We start from the raw sequence: 24,813 nt of genomic DNA, 5'->3' as shown, positions 1-24,813 counted from the left end.
ATATATATATATATATATATATATATATATATATATATATATATATATATATAAAAATATCAAATATAAATCAATCATAATATTTTGTTGGCAAATATTTAGTGATTTGTTTGATAGGAGGGGAAAATTCTTAAGAGATTAAACCTAATTTAACCTCCTACATAATACTTCTTTGATGTTCCAACTCAAACCATGGTTAATCCTTCTTGGAAAATACATCAATAATTGCCGGCTAGGTTTAATATAATAATACAACTATATATTCTTGTTTTCATCTCATAATTTTATTTTTGTTTTCTTACATTTCTAATGGATCAATATGAAAAAACATTTTTTTTATGTTAAGTAAATCCTTCAAATGAATCTCAATAATGAAAGAAGGATAAGTTTGCACAGTTTCTAGAGGATATTCAATTTGAACAAAAAAAAAAGTTACTTAGGGTTTTCAAATGTAAGTTTCTTATCTTTATATTTTGTGTCTACAAAGAAATATCATTTACTATTTTGTCATAACCACAATTTCAATGAAGAGCTTTTCTATTTCCATTGTCAATGAGAAAAGAAAATGAAAGCTAGTCTTCTAATTTTGGAACAAAACTAATCCCTTGTATTGTAGTTCATTATTCTGCATGTGGACAACAGTACTTGTTCAAATTGACATCATCCTCTGATATACACATCAAAGTAACGTGGAAATTAATCACTGTTTCAGAATTTCAAATAGTGAAAGAGAGAGAATGTACCGTGAGTAAAAAATTGTTTTAAATTACTGAGAATATTTATTCCGCATGATCCATCTTTCATGCAGTCAGTTACATCGATGATCGTTCGATCAAGATTAAAAGTTTAAAAAAATGTTGAATTTAATTGGAATATTATAAACAAAAATATAGAACTTAAATCTCAACGTTTGTTCTTGATCAACCGATATCGATGTATAAACTGCGTGAATGCGAGAAATTGTTAATTGCATGGAATAAAGTGATGAGGTAGTAGCTAGTAATAGATAGCTCATTTCCCTATCCACTACTTCACTGACATTCCATCAGACAGAAAACTAAACTAACTCAAGAAATCACTGATTGAGCTTTTCACATCCGCATAAAGTCAGATACATCCCAACATTGATTCCCTTTTCCTTTGTAATTATTCTATCACTCAAATCCATAAGCTTCACTTCACTCTTTCACCTTTTTTTCCGCTACCTTTTCTTCTATATCATTCCAAAACTTGCCACCTACTATGGAATCAAAACCCTTTTAAAAATTGGTAAAGATAATATGCTTTTTGCAATTTAATAATCAATAAGAGAATATGAATTATTCTAACAAAGACTCACAGGCGCTGATTACGCAAATTTTTTGTTTTTTCTTGTGTTTTATGTGAGAATTATATGAAAGCTGAAAAATAAACTACTCTTTTTGTTTCTTCTTCTTGTACACATTTATAAGTAGTGAATCAACGGTTGTTGTTGCGTCTAACAAAAGAGAAAAGTTCTCAAACATAACAAAATACTATTTAAATTTGGTTACATTTAGTCTTTGATGACAAGTTGATTGTACATTTATACGTAACGAATCAACGGTTGTTGCGTCTAGCGGAAGAGAAAAGTTTCCCAAACATAACAAGATACTATTTAAATTTGCTTAAATTTTGTCCTCGATGACAAGTTGGTTAGGGTTGCTGTTAATCAATGTTTGAAAAATCAGACCGAACTGACCAGTTCAATCGGATGCACTAGAAACCGGCCAATTATTTAGTTGATATTATTTCAGTGGTATCACAATCTTGTTGAACTAAATTGTATAAAAGTTTAATCGAGTTAAAATACTATTTTCTTGCATTTGATATTTATTTAATTTTAGTTCCTTTAATATTTTTTACTCATATTTATTTCTCATTCAGTTCGTTGTGCTTGAATCGATTGAACTATAACTTGAAGGTCTCACATGTTCGATCTCGGATCCAATATATAAAACATTTGCTTCATCGGTTGTTGGATATACTTATCGAATAGAATTGTCTCCTATAGAATTGCGTCCAGCGGAAGAGAAAAGTTCTCAAACATAACAAGCTACTATATAAATTTGCTTAAATTTAGTTTTCGATGACAAGTTGATTAGGATTGTCGTTAATCAATGTTTGAAAAACCAGACCGAACTGACCAGTTCAATTGGATGCAGTTGAAACTGACCTGTTATTCACTTGATTTGCTTTCCATGGTATCACAATCTCGTTGATCTAAATTATATCGGAGTTTAATCGAGTTAAAATACTATTTAATTCTTCCATTTGATATTTATTTTATTTTAGCTCTTTTAATATTTTTTTACTTGTATATTTATTTTTCATTTACTTCGTTGTGCTTGAATCGATTGAACCAATTAAACTATAACTTGAAGGTCTCACATGTTCGATCTCGGATCCAATATATAAAACATTTGCCTCATGATAATGAATCATCGGTGGTTGGATATACTTATTGAATAGAATTGTCTCTTATAGAATTAGACCTAGTTTAAAAAACCCTATATTACTCACTTGATGACAACAAGTGATGAATTATAAAGAATGTTGAAACAATGAAAAGTGAGTACTCCAACTCCCCTATGAACTCTAATATTTAACCATATAGGTTGTCAAGTTCAATGCATAAATTGTTGCAGAACACAAGGCGAGCATTCTGGTACTTCTTTATGATCTTAGGCTTAAATAGTAATTTGATGGAAACTCCCTTTTGACTTAAATGAAGTTTTGTGTTCTAGCATGGTCATTCATACGTAGCTATCACATGTACACATATATATTGAAAAACTTTAGACATACCCAACATTCAAAATTCTCTTGTATGTTAAAAAATAAAGATTATATTAATGATGAAAGGGGAAAGGGTGTTAGGAAATCATTTTTTCGATTTGAGTATTTGTTAATTTTTGCTGAATTTTGCACGTGATTGGAAATTAAAAAATTTCTTTTTTGATAACTATATTCATCCATTTCGTTGAAGACTAAATTGTTGAAAATTTGACTGCTCACATTTTTTTTAATTGAGATTGTACAAAAATCTATAAAGAACATTGTTTTAAATCTATAAATTAAAGCACACAGTTACACTTAATATAATAAATCTCAATTATTGATTTTTTATCAAACAATTCAAATAACATTACTTTTTTTTTTGTTGTGGCAAGGCACACCTTGTGCTTCTCATAATACTTTTTTTGTAAATAATATATTTTATTTTTTTGAAGAATATATTTTATTATGGTTTGTTAAAAAAAGATTACTTTTTGTATATAAACTCAAATAACATTACTAATAAATTTATTTTAAACAATTTCAACAATATATGACGACCAATATTTATTTAATTCCAAATTTGAGACCACCATACTTAAAAAAATCTGAGGCCAATGAAAGTAATATAATGATTGAAGGAAAGTGAAAAATGAGAGGTATAATATTGAAGATATGTATGTGTAAGGGAAACGAGGTCCTATATATGTGTAAGATGGGTTTTAAAGGCAGTTGGTGGACTTTGTCTTCTTTAGGGATAATGAGATGGGTAGGTCTGATATAATCAGAGAGGAATCAATGAAGTTTTGGGGTGCAGTGGCAGAGTTGCACATGGGAAGAAACTGTCCTTATTCTTTTCACTTAGGAAAGGGGTTACTATTGTAAAAAAAATATATATATTTAGGACTATAGTATAGATATTATCCTCATCAACTTTTGTGTGGGAATTAATGATTTTTCCTGTTGAACTAAAATGTAGCTTGTGATAGATATAATATAATTAAGAAAATTAATCACTGTGTTGGAGAATCAGAATTTTGAAACAGAAATTCGATCCAGTACATTGGGGGGTTGGTGTTGTCTAGGATTTTATTCTTTATAATTGTTGTGAGTTGTGACAACTAAGATCCTAAAATATTTGCATGGGGTTCCTTTGATCACGAGGTTACTTACATATTTTCAATCTCTGATCTATAAATGTGAGGGTGGCCAATATTTTTTTCTTTTTTACAAAATATGTTTCGATAATCAACATGTTTTTTTATGTTATCTGCGTTTGATATTTTTGTCATTTTAGTATTAGAAGTTATGTATCTTATACATAGAATTCAAATAGCCTTTAAAAAAGGATAGTGGTTCAGTTTATTACTCATTTGTCTTTTGTTCTGGTGTAATTTTTTGTATATATTGATGCGTCAAAGGGTTCTTCAGGTTACTGACACCGCGTGTGTTTATGGTTGAGGTGATTCGGAATCAGCTAATCACCTCTTTTTAGAGTGCGAGATTCCCAATATGGTTTGATTACATGTGAGAAATTGGATAGGTTTACCTACGGTGTATCCTTGTCAGCAGCGAGATCATTACACTCAATTCTCTTTAATGGTGGGAATGCCTCGTAGTTCACATTATGTCTTCAAAGTAATTTGGTTTGCTTGTGTCTGGATGATTTGGAAGGATCATAATGACCGAGTCTTCAAAAACACAGGATCAAATTCTTCCGTCCTCATTGAGAAAATCAAACTAAGTTCTTATTTATGTTTCAGCATGCTACAATTGGTTGATGTATTGCTCTTTCGCCTCCCTCTGCAAGGCCGGTCCAACATGTCAAGAGACCTGAAGCAAATTTTATAATGAGACCTTTTGGAATTAAAAAAATAACACAATGCTTATTAAAAACATAATAATTCAAGTTTTGTTGAATCCAAGATTTGAACTTAGAACCAAAAGAATTTGAGGCCTTAAAATTGACCAACTAAGATAGATAAATATTAATTTGTATGTCATATATTATAAATTTATAGCTAAATTGATTTATTTGAGGCTTTTTCTTTTAACCCAAAATCTTGAGGCCTAAAGCCCTTGCTTGGGTGGCTTGGCCCTTGGGCCGGCCCTGTCCCTCTGTAAGGCTTGTGCAAGGAGTGACGTTAATATATTGCGTTGATTATTATTAGGGTTTACTAAGTTAGACTAACAAAAATAATATGAAGGTTCAAGTTAGCAAAAGTGTATATTTTTATTTGGATAGAAATAACATTCTTCTTTATTATTTAAAACTAATAACTTGAGGGTTATTTTAGTAATTTTCTTTAAAACATTTGTTAACTTGCATCAATTTGTTAACTTAGACCCACTTTCATTATGAACATATTTATGTCTCAAATAGACGATTACAAACATTAAACAAACCAAAATAAATAACATCAAGAATAAAGAGCAATGCTATATCTCTAGAAAAATAACATCAAGAATTCTTCAAGAATAAAGAGTAGCCAATCACAATGCACTATTTGCCACAATTCAAGGAGATGTGGCTGAAAAATAGGAAGTGGACAAATAAATCATCCAATTAAAATTTGCCAACTGTGTCTTGAAAAATTCTTGATGCTATTTTTCTAGAGAAGTAGCATTTTCCAATAAAAAAAGACAACATTGATGAGAATAAACTTAATCTTAAAATAAGCACTTAACTCCCTTATCAAAATAAATAAGCATTTAACTTAAAAAACTGGATACAGATAAGCAATAAATATACGGAAAATTCCTTCAACCTATTCATTTTGTTGTTATTAAGCTGGTAACGCTTTCTTATTTTCTAAATTAAGCTGGTAATATGTTTCGAAAAAATTAAGCTGGTAACGTTTGATTGTTGGTTTTAACGTTTATATACTGAGAAGTTTCATTTTTTATTATAATATAATTTACAAGGTAATCTATTACACAAAAAAATAAATTACGAGGTAATCCAAAAAAAAAGTGTCAAATCATATATATGTTGAAGGTGAAAAAAAGGTTTACGACAAATAAGGAAACAGTTTCATGGTTTTTTCTTTTTATACATACAAAATAAATGAAATTTACCGAATTAACTACTGAAATTAATTTACAATAGTTATAAAGGGTATTTTTGTCCAAATAATAATTTGCACTTTTGTTAATTTAGACTTTCATGTTTTTTGTTGGTCTAAGTTATCAAACCCTTTGTGTGTGTGTGTGTGTGTGTGTGTGTAATGACATGATAATCCGACTAAAATACGATGAGAAGCCTACATGAAATTAATAGAACATACTCTTCTAACAAAATTACACATTCAATAGATCATTTTTTATATTAACCAGTGCAAACGCTCAGGGTAAAAACAACATGACAATCAAATGTGAAATTTCTTTCCAAAAGAAAAAAAAACAAAATGAGAAGTAAAAACATTCACATCAAGCCGAAGGAAAATTGAAATGACAAATAACTCCATCAATATTGACATCTTTTAAGAAAAAAACTATATAAATAGAACAACCCATGCTAGTTTATTTTTTTTCCTTTTAAAAGGCCAATAAATAATATATTAAAACGGCACAATCTCTGTACAAGAAATTGTAAGATTGAAAATACAATAAAAGGTCAAGAAATAATATATTAAAACAACACAATCTCTGTACAAGAAATGGTAAGATTGAAATAAAATAATTAAGAGGCAACAAAACAATTAGTGTCACCATTCCAAAAGAAAAATAATAATCAACCAGCATGTAAATGCACTCATAAACATCTGAGAGGTTGAATGTTCCACCGATAGTAATAATAATAAAAGTTCTTAACTTTTGACTTAATCAATGGTCATACCAATACTTTAACTATTTCAAATGATAATCCAGATAGACAATCCTCATTATTGAAAATCACAAGGTTGTGATGCTTCCAAACTGACCATATAAATGACACCACATGAAAAATGTGCCACTTGTCAAAGCACAACATATACCTAAACAAGATAAAGCACTTGACCATAATATTTCAGCGACAGAACAATAAAAAAATAAGTGTTTGGATGTATCATTTAAATTACATTTTTTCATACACAAAGGCGATTGTAAATTTTGCATCCCTATGCGGATTAAATTAATTTTAGTTGGAAGACGATCATTTAATAATCACCATGCAAACAAAGAAATCTTCAGTTGAACATTTCAAGTAACTTTATCCAAAGAAGAATCTACTTCAGTTGCAAAGTTTGATATCAACCCATAAGTTTCTTTCAATGAAAAATAGGTCTTCTATATTAAGCTTCCAGATCAATACATCTTTCTCATTATCTTGCAAAATAATGTTAGATTATAAAGTCTTACACTCCTCCACTATCTCTACTTTCCAAACAAACAAGTTTCTTCTCCAACTCCAACACCCTTCTTCCAACCAACTTCCAAACATCATATCCTTCACATCCAAATTATTATTCAAAGTTAAATCAAATAACATATTGAATTAATCTTTTAACACAACAACCCCACCCAACCATGACTCATAAGAGAACAACATATTACTGCCATTCCTTTTTCTTTTAGTAACATTATCCACAAAACACCTCCCACCACTCACCATATATATGTTTCCATATTTAATCAAGAAACAAAAACATTAACATCCAACAACAGAGATTTGTGAAAATTTACCTTCAACCCATTCAGCAAATCAAAAAGTAAAAGGATAGCTTTAATGGTGTATATATATTGCATCAACTTTTTCTACCAATAATTAGCATATCATCCACAAACGTAAAATGGGTAACTTTAAAAGTTTCGTCATTCCCACTTAGAACCCAAAAACCTTTTTCAATCTAATCGTCTAATAAAATAACAAATTAAACATTTCAACTGCAGTTAGAAACAAAAAAGGAGACAAATGATCGCCTTGCCCAAAACCACAACCCATCAAAAACTCATTAGTTGAACTACCATTAAGATGAACTTAGGTTGTGGTTGACCTTAGGTAAGTTCATCTTTTTCAATGTGGAATCTAGATAAGATCAGTCCACTGAATCATATGCTTTTTCAAAATCAACTTTGAACATAATTAATCTCGCTTCTTCTACAATCTCATTAGCAATAAGTACTCCGTTAAGAATTTTTCTTCCTTTCATAGAATTTGATTAAGATACAAACACCATCTTCCAAATGACATTTTTCGGCGATTTGTCAAACATTTAGAAAGAACCTTTTACTCACATCTACCAAAGAAATAGGTCTATAATCCAACAAAGATTAAGGAGATATCTTCATTCGTATCAAACTTATAAATTTTCTATTCAACCTATGCACCAATCTACCTATATCATGAAACTCCGTAAATTTACACTATTCGAATATATTGATCTTTTTAAGCTATCACAATTCCACATAGCTTGTTTAATCTTCGCTATAATACAGTTGAATTTAGAAATCACTGACTGAATCTAAAATACATTGAATAGGTGTTGGCACATAGAAGGTATGCACATATTTCTCTTTTCATCTGTTAAAATGTTTCGAAACCTCACATTGATCTTAATCCCGCTTTCTGCCCTTAAACCAATGAATTTAATGTTTAAAATAGCTTAATTGTTTCTCCTATTTTTCCTGAAGCCATGATTACATCACTTTCTTTCAGCCACAAAGCTCGTGATCTCTCCTACTAAAGACTATGAAACACCCAAGACAAAGAAAATATTTAATACTCTAAATCTCTTGTTTGAACTTGATCTTATAGGGATAACCTAACATTCTCCCCTTTCGAATAGAACATACTTTTCTAACAAAATTACACATTCAATAGATCATTTTCTATAGTAACCAGTGCAAAAGTGCAAGTAAAAATAATATGATATTAATAGAACATACTTTTCTAACAAAATTACATATTCAATACAACATACTTCACATCTCCTTTTTTTGGTTTTATTGAAACAACATCCATTGTATTCCTAACATTCATATGTACATTTCATATGCATATAAAATAATTTACTTATATTAGAATCCTAATATGTTAATAATCATGTGACTTAAAAATATTACTTAATGCGTGAATTGTGCTTTTGTGTTATGATCATGTGACTTATATGAACTATATAAATATATTGTGATTTCCATGAGCTTTGATAACGTGTTACAAAAATATGACATTATTTGTCTTCATGAAATGAAGATGGAAAAAGTTGATCAATTTAATTATGAAATGATATGGGGTTAGAAAGAGTTCCAATTCAGCCATCATCAGGTGAGATCCTACCTATGTAAGACCCAACTGTCTGTGTTGCGGACTATTCTTTTATCATGAATAATGTTTTGTTTATCTTCGAGGTGTTGCTTAAAAATAATAAAACTTTACTATAACCAATGTTTATTTTCCTTGTGATTTGAAAGGTAAAAGAACGCTATGTCGACTTTTATATCATAAAGTAATGGGTGATGATTGACCAACTTGGTGTGTCTTTAGAAATTTTGTTATTCGATCATAATTGCAATAAAGGGTAACACTAATTATTCAATGTAGGAGGATGTGCAATGTTTTAACGGGTTTATTCATAGTTTTACTTTGATTGATTCAAGTTTAATTGAAAGAAGGTTCACTTGGTCAAGGCTATATGATCAGGCTGCATTCTGATAGATGGTGTACTATATGAGATGGTTGTTCCCAATAGGCTATCAATAGAGGTCTTTTAGATCATGTGTAGATTTTGATATGTGATATTCATCTCAACTGGGGACCTTGTCCATTTAGTATGCTTACGTGTGAAGAGACTTTGATGATTATTATAACTGTATTTTTCTTCGTGGAGATCGTCAATGAAGGAAAAATGAATGAGTGAGTTGTTAATATTGTTGGTAGTAGTGATATGAATGAATGAGATATTGGGGTTTGAAAGAAGAAAAAACCAAATGTGTGTGAATGAATAGTGGCGATACTTCTTATGTGTGTGAGTGTGTTTTACAATAACAATAATCAATGTAAACAACTCTTTTCGGTTTGGCAGTTATGGAATGAACTCACTTTTGCCCACCACAAGAATACTTGTTACTACTCATAATTTATGCTTAGTTAGTTACTCCATCTACACTTATATATAAACAATAATTATGTTTAATTTGTTTGTATGTTTTACTTCGGCTGACATAATTTGATGAGATGGTAAAAGATTTTTTTTCATATTAATGAAAGATTTTGATTGAATCTAGCATTAGGAATGCAATAGTGTTAAATCTTTTAAGTGGATTTGTTTTTTCATCTATTGTGGTTCTACTAACTTGATGGATTAGTGTTTGCAATTGCGTGTAGAGATACCCAACTCAAATAAAAAACTTGGTGATGTTGATATTCTTAGGTTGGACACTTTCATTGTGATTTGAATATGTAATCTCACACTTATGTGTGTGAGTTTTATGTAGTATTTACCGCTTTGTTTATTTAGAAGAAAAAAAATGTAACAAAAATAAATCTACTTCTTAATCACCAATCACTAGTGTCCAATTCCATCTCATTCATTCATCTTATGTGAGTTGTATGTATAATTAGTAGTAAAAAATATTAACAATTGGATACTAGTAAAACAACTAGATGCAAATATTTTTTATTGTTACTACATAGGACAATTAGTATTAAGGTGAATGAATAAGAGGGACGAATTTTTGTAATGTGAAAGAATTCTCAAAAATATAAAAAATATATATACTAGTATCCAATTAACTACCAACAATTTTCATTCATCTTAATAACATAAGGCGAATTCTTTCCTCTCATTCATTTTATTAGTATATTTTGTATACTAGTATATTTTTTTGATACACTTGTTTGATACACTCTTCCACTAGCTCTACTTTCCAAACAAACAACTTTCTTCTCCAACTCCAACATTCTTCTTCCAAGCAACTTTGAAACACCATATCCTTCACATACACATTATTATTCAAAGTTAAAACAAATAACATATTGAATCAATTATTTAACGCAACCCCACCCGATCATGGCTCATACGAGAACAACATATTACTACCATTCTATTTTTTGTAGTAACATTAGTTACCCACAAACCACCTCTCAACAATGACTTTATATATATTGCCTCATTTAACTAAGAGACAACAACATTAACATCAACCAACACACTTTTGTGAAAGTTTACCTTCAACCCAGATAACAACTCAAAAAGTAAAAAGATATCATCAGTGATATAGATATTGCACCAACTTTCACTACCCATAATTAGTATATCATATGTAAACTTAAGATGAGTAACTTTAAAAGTTTTGCCATTCTCACTTGGAACCCAAAATATTTTTTCAACCTAATTGTTTGATAAAATAACAAATTAAACATTTTAGCTGCAATTAGAAATAAAAAATGTGACAAATGATCACTTTGACCTATGCCACAACCCATCAAATATTTAAATCTCCAAGTATTCCATTTAAAAGTAAATTTCATCATTTTCAATGTGGAATCTAGATAAGACCAATCCACATAATCGAATGCAATAAATACCCCATCAATAATTTTTCTTCCTTTCACAAAAGTTGATTGAGATACAGACACTGCCTTACAAATAACACTTTTCATAAATTTGTTAAACATTCAGAAAGAACCTTTTACATACATCCATCAAAGAAATAGGCCTATAATTTGACAAAAATTGAGAAGATATCTTCATCCGTATCAAAGTTATAAATGTCTTATTCAACCCACAAACCAATCTACTTGTATCATAAAATTCCGTAAAGAACTTCAAAAAATTCCCTTAAAAAACTAAAATTTATGCTATCCTAACCTGTTGAACTCATAAAGCTATCACAATTCTACATTTCTTATTTAATCTTTGCTAATAACGTGGTTAAATTACTAAATCACCATCTTAATATGAAATTCACTAAATAGGCGTTGGGACATTGAAGGCCTACACACATGTCTCTTTCCAATTGTTAAAATGGTTAAAAATCTCGCACTGATCTTATTCCACCTTATCTACCCTTTAAGCAATGAATTTAATGTTCAAAATAGCTTTATTTCTCCGCCTTTTTTTTTGACCAAGCCATGATTACATCACTTTTTTTCAGCCACAAAGCTCACGATTTTTGCCATTAAAGATGACGAAACACCCAAGATAAACAAAATATTTTATGCACCAAATCTCTTGTTTGTACTTGATCATATAGGGATAACCTACCATTCTCCCCTTTTTAATGCAGGAGTAGTGGAGATGGTTTTGACTCTTAGATCATTACTTAGATATTTTGGCTATGCTTATTGTGCCATTCACGTTAGTTGCTCTTCATCTTTTTAAATGTTTCATTTAACTCAAAACCACCCCAACCAGATACTTGTATATCTTACAAACTATTTTTCACAAAATAATGTTCATCAAAGTCTCTCCACATGTAAGCATCCTAAATGGACAAGGTCCCCACTTGAGTTGAATATCACATATCAGAATCTACGCATGATCTAAAATACCTCTATTGATAGCCCATTGAGAACAACCATCTCACATAGTACACCATCTATCAGAATGCAGCCTGACCAAGTGAACCTTCTACCAATTAAAGTTAAATCAGTCAGAGTAAAACTATAAACAAACTCGTTAAAACATTGCACATCCTCCTACATTGAATAATTAGTGTTAACCTTTATTCCAATTATGATCGAATAACAATAAATCATGCAAATAATTCAATTATTCAAAAGAGTTTAGATGATACATCTTCAATTATCTCAAAACATGCATAATTATGTTTTCAAAAATTCGCAGTGGAAAATCACAATACAAGGTATCTCAACAACATCAAACAAATCTCAACATCCATGTCTCAGGTCTCATAATACATCACCAAATAAAATTTCAAATCTCATACATAAATGAGCAACAAGGCTCGACAAGACATAAATAAATAGCATAAGTTTGGCACCCTAATCAGAGCCCTAAAGTAGACCCTGAGCATAAGAAAAAGAGATAGCTCCAAAGCTCGTCCTCAAGCAACTCACAAACAATAAAAGAATCAGTCATGCACGTCATCCACCAATTCGTGCAAATAGGTAGGTGGTCAACCAAATGACCACTAAGGGTTAGATTACATTCCACTTAATAAACATATAATCAAATAAATGCATAACGACATATTCATCTTTCAATGTTTAATAAATAACTCTTAATCAAATCACACAACATTGAATCATTACATCAACAATATTGTTCAAGTATACTGGCAATAATCAAGCAACATATACAAGTTCACATTTTCACATATTCACAACATTCACCAAATTTCACAAATGAACGTAATCACCAAATCACAAAGTCAAGTATGACACGTTTTATCAAGTTCAAGTGTGTGCAATGTTTTAGACACCTCTATATGCATGTGGTACCAAGTTTTGGATTCGGGGATAATTTTATCGAGATTCCACCAACGTAAACCCTTACGGATTTCGTTCTTCACCATAACTAATGTCATTCCTTACGGAAAGCGTTTTTCACCAAAGACTCCATATGACTATGAATGCATGGACTTTCAAGTAAAGACTCAACAATGCACAAATCACCAATTCTATATTATATAGTTTTCACCAATTCTATATTATATATCTTCACCAAATTCACAATTGCATTATCAAGTATTTACATGTATACAATCAACAAGTCATAAACAATAAAAGAGTTATTGCCAAAGTCATCATCAACATTTATCACCATAAGGAAACGATCATCATTTCACAAACACAATTCACAAATAGACGACAATCCACCAATCAAGATAACTCACATAACATACATCAATCAAACATTGATTCATTCTTATTTCATCATATTATCATGAGTACAAAGCCATTTGCAAATTATCAAGTCATAATTTCTCATTTTGACAAAGTTCATCTATTTTCACAAAGTCACCTATTTTGACATTTCTTCACAAAAATCAAGTCTCATGTTCATATCAATCCTACTTGGTTATTCTGAGTCCATTGTTACAAAAAACAAGTCATAGCCCCATCATTTCGTTTAAGCAAACCAAGTTTCGGAAATTTAAAGTTGATGTGCATTTTTCACTCAAAGTTCATCTCCCAAGAAACCCAATTTTGATCCCAATTGACCCAAAAACGTTGCACAAACTTCACCAACAGTTAACATACATCAAAATAACATAAAAGTGAATCAAAACATGAGTTCATATCATCAAATCACTAAGTTTTCATCATCACACTCATTTTCACCAAAAACTCCAAAACTTCACAATTCAAACCAAACTTCACAATTATCATCATCAAATTCCTGAATTCTCATCAATAACATGTACCCAACAACATTCATATCACATAAATTATGAATTCATCATTTATCATCAACAACATCATCATTTTCACTAAATTAAGCCAAATTCTCAAAGCAATAACTTTAGCACGTATCAACAATGAAAATTAAGCATCAACAACAAGTTTTCAACAATTTTGATATACCAAATTCTCCACATAATTATGAGAACAAAAATTAACATCTAAAATCATCAAATCCATAAATCATTCAAAAGCTGTTGGATATTTGTATGTTGGCTTCACTTTTGCCTAAAACAAATATTCACTTCAGATGTGGAACACAATGTTCCAACATCCAGACTTGGTATGTACGTTCTGTGCCTTGCTTATGTTTACGCACGCGTTTGCTTGATTGAAAGAATCCACGCCAGCTTGAGTTGGTCTAAACCGTGTGCAATTATGAGGAGATCAGAACATATGTGATTTCCTAAGGGAATGTTAATGTCTTAGGAAAGTTTTTTAAGGTGATGATAATGTGACTTTTAATGTGCCTACTTTTTAGGAGTTTCCTTATCCGGCCATGTTGATTGAGTAATAAGTCACTGGTGTGATTTGAAGCCTGATTGATGGAGTTGATGACGCGTTTGCTTCAGTATAAAAAGGAGGCTGCAAGACCTAAAGAATTATTCAAGACATCTTTTTACAAAATGGAGTTTATTTAGGTTTTGAGTTTTTTGATTGTGAGCCTTTCGTGTATCATCTTGATGCATGTTTAGGACTGTACTTTGAGTTGTAAATTGTGCACTACTCCGAAGCTTTTAAGCAAGGAGTTAGGTAGATTGTGAACTGCATCTAAGCTTTTAAGCAAGGTTGCATGTTGTTATTTTTGAGGGTAACCTCATTTTATGTGAGTCTGTAATTTGGGTATCACAGGGGTTTGTGATCAGATTGTAAGGGAGTGAGATTGGATCTCAGATCTAGGAGTTCCTAGGTTGAAGTCTTGTTGGGGTAGGTCCTAGGTCATAAGTGCAAACATGGTTTGCTGAGAGCTTTTGAATACGGACTGCACTAGTGGATTTCCTTCCTGGCTTGGTAGCCCCCAGAGTAGGTGACGTTGCACCGAACTGGGTTAATAATTTCTCTGTGCCTCTTTTCTTTCTTGTCTGTTATTTTGTTAAATTATGATTGTTAGCTTAATGTTCTAAACATCGTATACAACATCAGTTTTCTGTGTTTCGTGTTGAAACATCTCTTAGAACATCTTAAGACTAACGTGCCAAAATTTCAATTGGCATCAGAGCAGGCACCCTGCCTGTTATTGGGTGAGATCTAGAGGAGATCTATTCTGGCAATATGGAGAAAGAAGGAGGTTTTGTAAACAGACCACCGTTACTGGACGGAACAAATTATGACTACTGGAAGTCACGTATGAGTGCCTATCTCAAGTCTATTGACAGTAAGACTTGGAAGGTTGTGATGAAAGGTTGGGAACATCCAGTTGTTCTTGACAAAGATGGCAACAAAATCACGGTTTTGAAGCCAGAAGATGAGTGGACCTTGCCAGAAGATGAACTGTCTCTTGCAAACTCTAAGGCCTTAAATGCCCTTTTCAATGGAGTGGACAAAAATATGTCCAGACTCATCAAAAAGTGTGATGTTGCCAAAGATGCTTGGGACATCTTGAAGACAGCTCATGAAGGCACCTCCAAGGTAAAGAGCTCAAGGATCCAACTCCTGACGACCAAGTTTGAAAGTCTGAGAATGCAAGAGGATGAGACCATACAAGACTACTACATGAATGTCCTTGACATTGCCAATTCGTTTGATTCTCGTGGAGAAAAACTGTCAGATGAAAAATTGGTAAGGAAAATTCTCAGATCTTTGCCAAAAAGATTTGACATGAAGGTCACATCCATTGAGGAAGCCCAAGACGTGTCTAACATGCAGGTGGAAGAGCTCATAGGTTCCCTTCAAAATTTTGAATTTGTTGTTGATAACAGGACTGAGAAAAATGGAAAAGGCATTGCTTTTGCAGCAAACACAGCTGATGATGAAGGATTGGAAGAAGGTGTAGAGGATGAGAATCTGTCAGAGGACTATGTAATGCTAGGAAGACAGTTTAACAAGATTCTCAAACAAGTAAGCAGCAGACCTAGATGTAATGGGCGGAACATCAGATGGAACACTAACAAGCAACAAGGTAATCAAAGGTATGCCAGAAATGAAGAAAAGGACAGCCGTTACAAAGGAGTACAATGCCATGAGTGTGAAGGTTATGGCCACATCAGAACTGAATGTGCAACTTTTCTCAAGAAGCAAAAGAAAGGGATGATTGTGTCCTGGTCTGATGATGAGGGAACAGATGGGGATGTTGATAATAATGCTGCTAAACGTGTCAGTGCTATGACTGGGAGAGTAGAATCTGGATCTGAATCTGATGAAGATTCTGACTATGAGAAAGTAACTATGTCTTATGATCATCAAGACATTCATGATGCAAACACCTTCAGGCATGTGATGGAGCAGGAAGAAATCATTAATCAGCTTCAGCAAGAGAGGATTGGTCATCTGGCTAAAATCTCTAATCTAAAGAAAGAGGTAATGGTACTTAATTCTCAACTTGATAATGTCCTTAAACAAGTTAGAATGATGACCACTGGAATTGATGTTCTAGATAAGATGTTAGAAGGTTAAGTGATAGGTAAACCAAATGACATAGGCTTTACACATGAACACCTGAAACAGGAACAACAAAACAGTAGCTATGTTCAAGCTTTAGAACACTATCATAAAGCCAAGAAGGGAAAACCAGTTAAGAAAATTAAGTTTGTAGCTTCAAGTAGAACAGATACTATCACTAGTGTAGGTCCAAAGTTGGAACATTTTGTACGACATCCTAAAACTGACTTAGTAAAAGAGAATCTCTCTTGGAAGTGTCATTTTTGCCACAGACAGGGTCATAAAAAAACCTTTCTGTTTTGATCTGTATGGTGTACCTAGACAACATCAACCTAGTTCAACCTTGAGAGTGGTCAAGAAGGAGTGGAAACCCAAATGCTTATGACTAATAGCCCATACCTCCTTAAGAGCATCCTCCAGTGAAGATTGGTACTTTGATAGTGGGTGTTCCCGTCACATGACATGGATGGACAACTTTCTAGAAAATGTCAGACCTTATGCTAAGAGTTATGTCACATTTGGGGATGATGCTAAAGGAAAGATTGTGGGGATTGGAGACCTAGTTAGTAAAGGATCACCAAGATTGAATAATGTTTTGTTGGTCAAAGGGCTGGCAGCCAACCTGATTAGTATTAGTCAACTATGTGATTAAGAGCTTAGTGTAAATTTTAGTAAAACTGATTGCCAGATCGTAGATGAAAAGGGTAAGGTGAGTATGAAAGGTACTAGGTCAAAGGACAATTGTTACTTATGGATATCTCAAGAACAGGCTCTCATATCCTCATGCATGCTGAGCAAAGATGAAGAGGTCAAACTGTGGCACAAAAAATTGGGTCATTTGAACATGCAAGGAATTAAGAAAGCTATTTCTCTGGAAGCAATCAGAGGCATACCCAGACTGGAGTATTTGTGGAGAATGTCAGATTGGTAAACAGACTCGAATGTCCCATCCTAGGTTGGAACATCTGGGAACCTCTAAAGCTCTTGAACTTCTTCATATTGATTTAATGGGAACCATGCAAGTGGCAAGCATTGATGGAAAGAGGTATGTTCTGGTGGTTGTTGATGATTTTTCAAGATTCACCTGAGTGAACTTTATCAGAGAGAAATCAGACACCTTTGAAGCTCTCAAGGAACTTTGCATTCAACTTCAAAGAGAGAAAAATAGAGGTATTGTCAGAACAAGAAGTGATCATGGAACAGAATTTGAAAACTCCAGATTTCAAGAATTTTGTGCAGATGAAGGAATCAGGCATGAATTCTCATCTCACATAACACCTCAACAGAATGGAGTGGTGGAAAGGAAGAACATGACTCTACAAGAATCAGCCAGGGTCATGCTACATGCTAAACACCTTCCCCTTTATTTCTGGGCTGAAGCTATGAATACAGCTTGTCATGTTCATAACAGAGTCACCTTGAGAACAGGTACTTCAACTACCTTGTATGAACTATGGAAAGAAAGAAAGCATACTGTAAAATATTTCCATGTCTTTGGTATCAAGTGTTACATTCTAGCAGATAGAGATTACAAAAGAAAAATGGATCCAAAGAGTGATGAGGGAATCTTTCTGGGCTACTCTACTAACAGCAGGGCATATAGAGTGTTTAACAACAGAACTCAAGTTGTTATGGAATCTATCAATGTGGTAGTAGATGATGTGGTTAAAGAACCAACACTTGAAGTTGTACCAGGTGTTGAAGCATATCCTGAAACATCTGCTCAAGCAAATGTAATTCCTGAAATTGTTGAAGAACCTGAAACTAACTCTGAGGATACTGAGCTGGGGCATGAAGAAACAAGCAAAGGACCTCCAATTAGAATTCAGAAGAATCATCCTCAAGAACTCATTATTGGAAATCCAGATCAAGGAATCAGAACCAGAAGAGCTAATGATGTTATCTCCAACTCATGTTTTGTATCCAAATTTGAACCCAAGAATGTGAAGGAAGCTCCCACTGATGATTTTTGGATTGAAGTCATGCAAGAAGAACTCAACCAGTCCAAAAGAAGTGAAGTATGGGATCTGGTGCCAAGACCAAATGACATAAATGTCATTGGTACAAAATGAATCTACAAAAACAAGTCAGATGAAAATGACACTGTTATCAGAAACAAGGCAAGATTGGTAGCACAAGGTTATACACAAGTAGAGGGACTAGACTTTGATGAAACATTTGCACCTGTAGCCAGACTGGAATCCATAAGGTTACTCTTGGGAGTGGCTTGTATTCTGAAGTTCAAATTGTTTCAGATGGATGTGAAGAGTGCCTTTTTAAATGGGTACCTCCATGAAGAAGTCTATGTTGAGCAACCAAAGGGATTTGTTGATCCAAATTTTCCTGATCATGTGTACAAGCTGAAGAAGGCCCTGTATGGGTTGAAGCAAGCTCCTAGGGCCTGGTATGAAAGACTCACAGAATTTCTGACCCATCAAGGGTACAAGAAGGGAGGAACAGACAAAACCTTGTTTGTTAAGAAGGACGAAAGAAGACTCATGATAGCACAAATCTATGTTGATGACATTGTGTTTGGAGGAATGTCGAATCAGATGGTCCAACATTTTGTACATCAGATGCAGTCTGAATTTGAGATGAGTCTTATGGGAGAACTGACTTACTTTCTTGGTCTACAAGTCAGGCAAATGGAAGATACAATATTCGTCTCCCAGAGCAAGTATGCTAAGAATATTGTAAAGAAGTTTGGGCTAGACAATGCCAGTCATAAGAGAACACCTGCAGCCACTCACTTAAAGTTATCCAAAGATGAAAATGGTGTAGTTGTTGATCAAAGTCTGTACAGAAGCATGATTGGAAGTCTCCTATATCTTACAGCAAGCAGACCTGACATAACTTTTGTTGTAGGAGTTTGTGCTAGATATCAAGCAGAGCCCAAAATGAGTCATCTTGTTCAAGTCAAGAGGATTCTGAAGTACATAAATGGCACCACAGACTATGGAATTCTATATTCTCACAGTGACAATTCCAGGTTGATTGGCTATTGTGATGCAGATTGGGCAGGTAGTGCAGATGACAAAAAAAGTACTTCAAGAGGTTGTTTCTTCCTTAGGAACAATCTAGTGTCTTGGTTCAGCAAGAAACAAAATTCTGTGTCTCTATCCACAACAGAAACAGAATATATTGCTGCAGGAAGTAGCTGCTCTCAGTTAGTATGGATGAAGCAAATGCTGGAAGAGTATGATGTTCAACAAAATGTTCTAACATTGTACTGTGACAATCTAAGTGCTATCAACATCTCCAAGAATCCTATACAACATAGCAGAACAAAGCACATTGACATCCGACATCACTTCATTAGGGATCTTGTTGAAGACAAGGTAGTAACTCTGGAGCATGTGACAACTGAAGAACAACTGGCTGACATCTTCACAAAAGCCTTAGATGTCAAACAATTTGAGAAACTAAGAAGCAAGCTGGGTATCTGCATCCATGAGGAATTATAGCAACCAATGTTCAGAGTGTCAGGTACTTTTAGCTATAATTTATGCTTGTATCAACTCTTAATTTGGCATATTTTATGGCTAAAAAGGGGGAGTAGATATATCCATGTTGTATGTTTCATGACTATGTGTCTACTGATGTTGAGACATCTGATTCTGGTTCTCTAGTATTCTTGTTTGTTTATTTAATTTTTTTTTGTTGCTAGTATGCATGTATTCAGGGGGAGTCTTAGAGATGCTGATTGCGCTCCTTGAGGGGGAGTAAACTTTTGTCCCTGAATGTTCCTGTGGATGTTGAAACATCCTGCTTGTTTGAGCTACTATATGCTGTCTGAGAATTTATTCTTCTTATATTTCTCTGAGTAGTGTGTTGTGACAGATGAATGTCTAGGATGTTATAGGAATTTATTTTTCCTTATATGTCCGCTGCCGCAAGGCTCTGATTTTTCAAGGATGGTACCTACTTCTCCTATCTACCATTGCATATGTTGATTTGTGAAAAATTGCGAACGTAGGTTCAGAGATCTGTAATATACTTCTTCTATGTCCTGAGGATTATGTGTGATGACTGAAGAACTGTATTTTGGAATCTATTTGGAAATCTAAGTATGTGAACCTTTCTTCAAGGAAGTATTTGTTTTTTTTTGAAGATTGAAGGAAAGGTTGCGTGTGTTATCTCTCTGTTTTAATTGGATTGGCCTTAATTTGTTTTAGCCAAAAATTTGCCAAAGGGGGAGATTGTTGGATATTTGTATATTGGCTTCACTTTTGCCTAAAACAAATATTCACTTCAGATGTGGAACACAATGTTCCAACATCCAGACTTGGTATGTACATTTTGTGCCTTACCTATGTTTACGCACGCATTTGCTTGATTGAAGGAATCCACGCCAGCTTGAGTTGGTCTAAACCGTGTGCAATTATTAGGAGATCAGAACATATGTGATTTCCTAAGGGAACGTTAATGTCTTAGGAAAGTTTTTTAAGGTGATGATAATGTGACTTTTAATGTGCCTACTTTTTAGGAGTTTCCTTATCCGGCCATGTTGATTGAGTAATAAGTCACTGGTGTGATCTGAAGCCTGATTGATGGAGTTGATGACGCGTTTGCTTCAGTATAAAAAGGAGGCTGCAAGACCTAAAGAATTATTCAAGACATCTTTTTACAAAATAGAGTTTATTTAGATTTTGAGACTTTTGATTGTGAGCCTTTCGTGTATCATCTTGATGCATGTTTAGGACTGTACTTTGAGTTGTAAATTGTGCACTACTCCGAAGCTTTTAAGCAAGGAGCTAGGTAGATTGTGAACTGCATCTAAGCTTTTAAGCAAGGTTGCATGTTGTTATTTTTCAGGGTAACCTCATTTTACGCGAGTCTATAATTTGGGTATCACAGGGGTTTGTGATCAGATTGTAAGGGAGTGAGATTGGATCTCAGATCTAGGAGTTCCTAGGTTGAAGTCTTGTTGGGGTAGGTCCTAGGTCATAAGTACAAACGTGGTTTGCTGAGAGCTTTTGAATACGGACTGCACTAGTGGATTTCCTTCCTGGCTTGGTAGCCCCCAGAGTACGTGACGTTGCACCGAACTGGGTTAACAATTCCTCTGTGCCTCTTTTCTTTCTTGTCTGTTATTTTGTTAAATTATGATTGTTAGCTTAATGTTCTAAACATCGTATACAACATCAGTTTTCTGTGTTTCGTGTTGAAACATCTCTTAGAACATCTTAAGACTAACGTGCTAGAATTTCAAAAGCAAATATGATCCATAAGTGAAAAACTAGATTATAGATTATTAAGTAGAGCAAACCTATCCCCATTACCTTGTTTCCTCAAAAGCTAATTAATCTTCAAGAATCTCCACCCTCTCCAATGAATCCTAGCTTTCTCTTCACTTTCCTCCAAATGGGTCTTCCTCTTTCTCTTCTCTCTCAATTCTCTCTAGCCTCTCTTTTATGAGAATGTGTGAATGAATGACAAAACCCTAATTTCCTCTCATGAGTTTTCTATATATACCTCAATAATGTGCTAGATTACTACAATTCATAATGGGCATTAAAACCCTTACCAATTAATTCTAAAAAGTTACTACTCACTTAGCTCTTAAGGCATCTCATTGATTACCATCTCAAAATAATTACCACTAGTTACTTCAAACTTGGCAAAATAACCATTCACATTAAAACACTAAAATAATCTCCATTCTAAAATTCACTAATTTAACCTTATTTGACAAATGACCAAACTACCCTTAGTCATAAAAATGACCAAATTACCCTTCTCGCATCAAAATTCATTAATCCCAAGTCAAACACACAAACAAGCAAATAAACACATATAATAAACGAATAAGATAATCCTAGTGAAAAATGGGCTGTTACACATTGCACATCCTCCTATATTGAATCATTAGTGTTACCCTTTATTCAAATTATGATCAATAACATTAAAATTTCTAAAGACACACCAAGTTGGCCAATCATCACCCATTACTTTATGATATAAAAGTCGACATAGCGTTCTTTTACATTCCAAATCACAAGGAAAATAAACATTGGTTATAGTAAAGTTTTATTATTTTTAAGTAACACCTCGAAGATAAACAAAACATTATCCATAATAAAGAAATAGTCCGCAACACAGACATTTCGGTCTTACATAGGTAGGATACAACCTAATGATGGCTGGAATTGGACCTCTTTCTAACCCCACATCATTTCATAATTAAATTGCTCAACCTTTTCCATCTTCATTTCTTCAATAAATCTAGATCCCTAAGTAAATCTAATGGTATTTTTATTCTGATCCATTGATGAGGTAAATGTGACTTCTTATTTGTTTTGTATTATTCTTCTTACATTATCAAACAAATCAAAAGGTCAAACAAATATAACATTAAACATGAGAGAAATAATAATAGAAACAAAAATATGACATACACAAAATTATAAGATTACAAAAGAAACAAAATAATCATTCAACTTACTAGTTAATTGCAGTAACAATTATAGGAATAACACTTCCCAACTTTAGGAGGGTAACACAAATAATCTGGACAATCAGCGTCAAGCTCGCAAGAAGCTGTTATTTGAAAAAATAAATATAAAATAAAAGAAGGTTAATACAATCTAATGAAATACTGTGTGTAAGGTAAATAAGAAAATTTTGAAGATGGTAAGAAAAAGGGCTTAACACCAACTCTGGTTGCCACAAGAAATAGAAAAAGGACTATGGTATAATCAAACATCAAAATTTCGGCCATATTTTTCCCTTTTTTGTGATAAATATTTTTTCCTTCTTCACTTTACAAGAAACCGTTTGTAGAATTAATTTTTTTGTGAAATGTCTAATAAGCACTTGAATATGTCATCAATGTCCCTTTAATCAACGAAGTGATGAGGTAAATGTCCCTTTAATCAACGAAGTGAGGTAAACTAGTTCACATCCAAATAATGTTGTTCTCTCTGTTGTCGTAAAGGTTTGGTTTGTGTTTTTGGTGTTTTTTTTGTTTCGTTTGGTTGGGACGTTGGTGGATTTCGTGGTGTGTCGTTGGATGCTTGTCGGTGGTTGTTTGGTTTTCGTGGCTCTCAGACTATTTGATTCGTTTTCTCTCTTGGTTGTGGTGGAGGTTATGTTTGCTCGCAACCTAGGTGGTGATGGATCATATCTAGGTTCACTTATGAACTGTTATGGTTTCGATGAATCGTTGGTTGTGTTGGTTTGTGCTGCTTCATGGCAGTTTCATGGTGGTGCTGATTTTGGGTCTTTTGTGGCGGGACTCGTCGTGGTTTTTGATGGTGGTGCTAGCAATGGTTTTTGGTGGTGTTGCGCGTGGTGGCTGGTGTTGCTTTTTGGTGAGGGTTAATGGCAGTTTTTGTGGTGGTCAATGGTAGTTTTGGTGACGGTGGTGGTAGTGGTGTTGATTTTTGTGGTGGTTAGTGATGGTTATGTTTTTTTTTCCTTGTTGTATGATGGTACAAGGGTTTTTGGTTGGCTTTTGCGGTTCTTTATGAGGTGTGTTTTGGGTGAAGGTGCTTGGGAGAGCTAATGGTGGTGTTTGGGGTTTTATTCCCGACTGTTTTTCAAAGGTTGTTGGTTGTTGTGTAGGTTTTTAATTTGGTGTTTAGGGGTTGTGTGAGAGCATCGGAATGTGGGTGGTGGAAGTTGTTTTTGTGGCAGTTATGACAATGTTTGAGGATTTTGGTACAACTTTTGTTTATGTTGTTTCGTTGATCGTGGTGTTAGCTTTGTTTTGGTGTTTCTATTTATTGATTTCGGAGATAGTCCTTTGTTAGGAGGCGTTTCCTATAGTTTTTTTGGATTTTTTTCTTTGATTCACATGTGTATGTGTTTTCCACTGGGGGCTCCCCATCTATTATTTGTATGTTGCTACTTTATGACTCCTAACCTAACACTCCTTGTGTTGGTTAAGATTCATTACGATTTTAATAAATTTCATTTTAGTTTTTTTTAAAAAAATGTTAGAAATAAGAGCTACTCCATTTTTTTTTATCAATCTTACTTGTATTTCTTTTTCAGCTTTTCATGGTAGACAAGGAGAAAATATCAAAATACCAACAATAGTTTTAAACAGTTTATAGAAGTATATA

The 24,813-nt window shown here is 33.3% G+C and overlaps 1 long non-coding RNA gene across 4 annotated transcripts; it reads right to left on the bottom strand.

Moving 5' to 3' along the window:
• Nucleotides 1–10,368: 10,368 nt before the first annotated feature.
• LOC146926849 (uncharacterized) lies at nt 10,369–23,535 on the bottom strand. Of its 4 annotated transcripts, none has more exons than XR_015008145.1 (3): nt 23,397–23,535; nt 23,190–23,284; nt 10,369–10,710 (listed from the first exon to the last, which is right to left on the bottom strand). It is a non-coding gene; the product is annotated as an uncharacterized LOC146926849 (long non-coding RNA). The 4 variants fall into 4 exon arrangements; XR_015008149.1 differs by lacking the exon at nt 10,369–10,710 and adding an exon at nt 12,093–12,350; XR_015008148.1 differs by lacking the exon at nt 10,369–10,710 and adding an exon at nt 22,675–23,056.
• Nucleotides 23,536–24,813: the final 1,278 nt, after the last annotated feature.

This window comes from Medicago sativa, chromosome 4 (assembly GCF_051527215.1).
Source record: "Medicago sativa cultivar Bolivia chromosome 4, Bolivia_mono, whole genome shotgun sequence".
NCBI classification, from domain to species: domain Eukaryota; kingdom Viridiplantae; phylum Streptophyta; class Magnoliopsida; order Fabales; family Fabaceae; genus Medicago; species Medicago sativa.
Note: the sequence above shows the minus strand (reverse complement) of the source record. Positions and strands in the feature narration are given on the sequence as shown.